This window comes from Tenrec ecaudatus, chromosome 4 (genome assembly GCF_050624435.1).
Source record: "Tenrec ecaudatus isolate mTenEca1 chromosome 4, mTenEca1.hap1, whole genome shotgun sequence".
Classification (NCBI taxonomy): domain Eukaryota; kingdom Metazoa; phylum Chordata; class Mammalia; order Afrosoricida; family Tenrecidae; genus Tenrec; species Tenrec ecaudatus.
The window spans coordinates 64226435-64230118 of record NC_134533.1 but is presented as its reverse complement, the minus strand read 5'-3'; the positions used below and the strand labels follow the sequence as shown (position 1 = coordinate 64230118).

The following is a 3684-nucleotide window of genomic DNA, read 5'->3' as shown; positions in this document are numbered from 1 at the left end:
GGCTGTTTCCTGCATGACTTATCTCCTTAGTCATTGTCCACAGACTCTGAGAAGCTGTAGGAGTATACAGGTGCAGGCTCCAGCCCTGGCTTGATCTCCAACCTCATGGAAAAACGCTGTACATCACAGAGTACTGAGCCCTGTGCTCCTCCATGCCACCTGGGAGTATCCACGTCGGGAGTATCCACGCCGGGTACAACAATTTTTAAAACATAGATGAAATGGGAAAATTCAAGAGACGCAATAGCTACTCGTTAATAAGACTTATACAAAAAAACCCTAACTGTACACATAACAAAGGAAGAAAAAAGATTAAGTCACTTAAAAATCCTTTCAAAAAATATCAAAGACCAGATGGCATCATTGGAGAATTCCACAAAGAGGTCCGAAAAGAGTTGATATAAACTCCAAACAAATTATTATGTTACATAGAAAAGGACAGCAAACTCTCGAGCTCATTTTATGAATGAACATAACTGTGATACCCCAACCAGACAAAATATTACCAAACAACCTTACAAGAATACAGAAGGAAACATTTTAAAAACTTCTGGAACATAACGAGTACCCTGGGAGAATGGGTCACTGCACCTGGAGTTCAGGAACATAACCTCAGAGGAAACCAAGGTCAGTTGGCATATAGAGTTCGCAAAGTAGGTCTACATCTTACCTTAGTGAGTAGAGACGGAGACTGAAGCTTGTGAGTGAACATCTACGGTACAATTATTAGCCTTTCCCTGTTCGTGAAAAGCATGGTGATGAAAATCCTAGAGTCATAGAAGCAGTTAGTCCAATGGATTAATAGACCATCAGTCTTTAGACCCCCCAGATATGAAGAACTAGATGATACCCATATACCACTACCCACAGCTTTGAAAGGGATCACATTAGGAGTTTGCGGATTGAAAAGCTTCCGGAAAGAAAGATGTTGAAAAATATGCAAAATCATGAAGGAGACAAAGGTTGCTCCTCAGAAAGAGATTGATGGAACCCCCGAAACTATGATCCCCTGTCATCCTTTCAGTCTAGAACTCAATTCACCCTTAATAAAAATGTCCCCAAGGGAATAATGAAACTCTTACTATGTGAACACCTTAGACTAATTGACCATTTGTGATCAAGGGAGCAGCATTTCCTCTAGGACACAGTTCAGAAGGTTAGGAAATAATGAGAAATAGAGACAAAATGATGGATGATGTTACATTGAGGCTACTGACCAGGGATGTGACTTGCCTTGCTAGCAGACAGAATAAAAACCACAGGAAAGGACTGTGTGCAAAGCACGGCCAGTTCTCTGCAAGTCCAGTACTGACATATTCCCTACTCTCCTCTAGAGGGCTGAGCTGAGATAAACACAGAACAGTGAAAGGGTGAGAGAAATCAGCCTTGAATGCAGGAGGGTAAAATCTTGGCAGCCAGAAGACTGAATCCCACTAGGCAATTCTTGCTGCATATTTATCCCTCGGCACTTAGGATGTTTCTCCATTCTGAACCTGTACCAACCACATATTCAGGGACAAAAATCTAAATTCTCCTGAGGCCTGAATGACCAATTTTCCTGAGTGGAACTCATTAAAAATGGAATCCTGAAAACTGCTGTGAACAGGGAATCCCAGGTCACTACAGGTCGGAACAAAGTTGATGGCATCTGACAACAACAAAACGGACTGCCAGAATAACACGTGAATCTGTTTGGGAGAAAGTACAACTAAAATGTTATTTAGGAGCAAGGATGTCAAGGCTTGATCTCAGGCCATAGTGCTTGATACAGTGATTGTCAGTGAAAAAGAAGAAAACTCTTAATGAGATAGATTGACACAGCGACTGCAACTGTGAGCTCAAAGGTGACAATAGTGGTGAGGATGGCATCAGACTAGACAGTGTTTCATTTAATTTGTGTATTGGGCTACTATGGGTTGACGCTGATTCCACAATCTCTTTCAACCCTAGTAACAGCAGTGCTTCTATGGATGCTATGAGTTAAAATTTACTTCATGGCAAAGACTTGAAGTCAAGCATGGGGATTGACAGCATTCCTACAGACCAGTGGTTCTCAACCTTCCTAATGCCATGACCTTTTAATACAATTCCTCATGTTGGGGTGACCCCCACATATAAAATTATTTTTGTTGCTACCTCATAATTATAATTTTGCTACTATTAGGAATCGTAATGTAAATACCTGATATACAGGATATATTAGGTGACCCCCAAAGGAATCACGACCAACAGGTTGAGAACTTCTACTATAGACCAATAAAGCTGGGTCAGCCCATTTAATATCTAGAGTTAGACCTTCAGTTGAAGATGGGCCAAAAATGGATTTTTTTCCCTAAGGATACTGCAATATGAAATATGAACATCAGTGAGATGCCTCTGTTAGTGCTTCTTCCATAACTGTGGCTATAGCAGTACTTAAAAAAGATTAAATGGGTCAATGCATCCCAAAGAGCTATTCATGTCTGTGACAGGTAGGTTTATTGTGCCAAACTGCCCAATAAACACAAATGGGATTAATAAGGTTGCAATTTAATTGCGGGACAAAGAGATAAATGGCTTGTGAGCCTTGCCTTTTTCTCTTGCTCTCTGATGATGGGACCAGTGTGTGGCTGCCTGACCGAGTTCTCTGACTCAACTTGTAAGCTACACTATCTGTGGGACACCCAACCCATGGACCATGTTGTTATAGTGTGAGGTTCCTTCGAGACCTGATTCGCCACACTGCTGGTGTATATATCACTTGAGCTGGGGACTGTCGGATCCTGTCATCAGGCTGACTGTTGGTGACCTTCCCTGTTGTTTTCTGTCTGTGGCCAGACTGATTGTATTGCTCTACAGAAGACTCAGCTGTCTTCTTCCTTGACTTGCACCCAGAAGCCCTCTGGAGTTGAACGAGTGCCAGTATATTAACTGTCTCCTGGTTGTGAGTTGAACTGAGCCCTTTGAACTGCTCTGTATACTAATAAGCTTTTTATTTCTTCGTGTTATATATATATATGTATATATATGTACATATATATATATGTATATATATGTGTGTGTGTGTGTATATATATATATATATATATAAAGTTTCCTGGTTTTGTTTCTATATAGCTAGCCCTGCCAAACACCATCTTCTGGAATAACTTCTCAAACATCAATTATATTATTTTCCTTCTCAGAGGGTAGGTGGATACTGGCCAAAGCAAGCCAGTGAGGGAGAGGAAAGCATGTGGGAGGAGGAAAGAACTGAGGTGTATTAATGTCATGGGCTGTCTGTTCTGAGAGTTGTAGACAGACAGCAGCTAAATTCTATTTTCTTCAAATGAGAAATGGTTCCTGGAGGGAGATAGTGTGTGAAATAATAGTAAAGATACAAAAATGTTTGCCAAAATGTGAGTTTGTTTTTTGTATTGGAAAATAGTTTCCTTATCTGTGGTGGAACTGGCTATCACTGTAGTGCAGGACTAACCCAATTACAACAAAAAGTTATTTGAGCTTTATGTGAAAAATAGATAATTTTTCCTCAAAAGACATTGAGGGATCTATAATATTTATATTAGCTAAGATCCCAAGATTTGTGGATATCTTAAATCGCGCTAACCACTATGTCATCAGGGCATCAAGAGCTATGAGATAGATCTATCAATAAATATTCTAAGATAAGGATTACAATGGTAAAACACATCAGTTTTCAATCTC

The 3684-nt window shown here is 40.1% G+C and overlaps 1 pseudogene; it reads right to left on the bottom strand.

Moving 5' to 3' along the window:
- On the bottom strand, positions 1–178 carry LOC142447541 (small nucleolar RNA SNORA73 family; annotated as a pseudogene).
- Between the last annotated feature and the right edge of the window lie 3506 nt (positions 179–3684).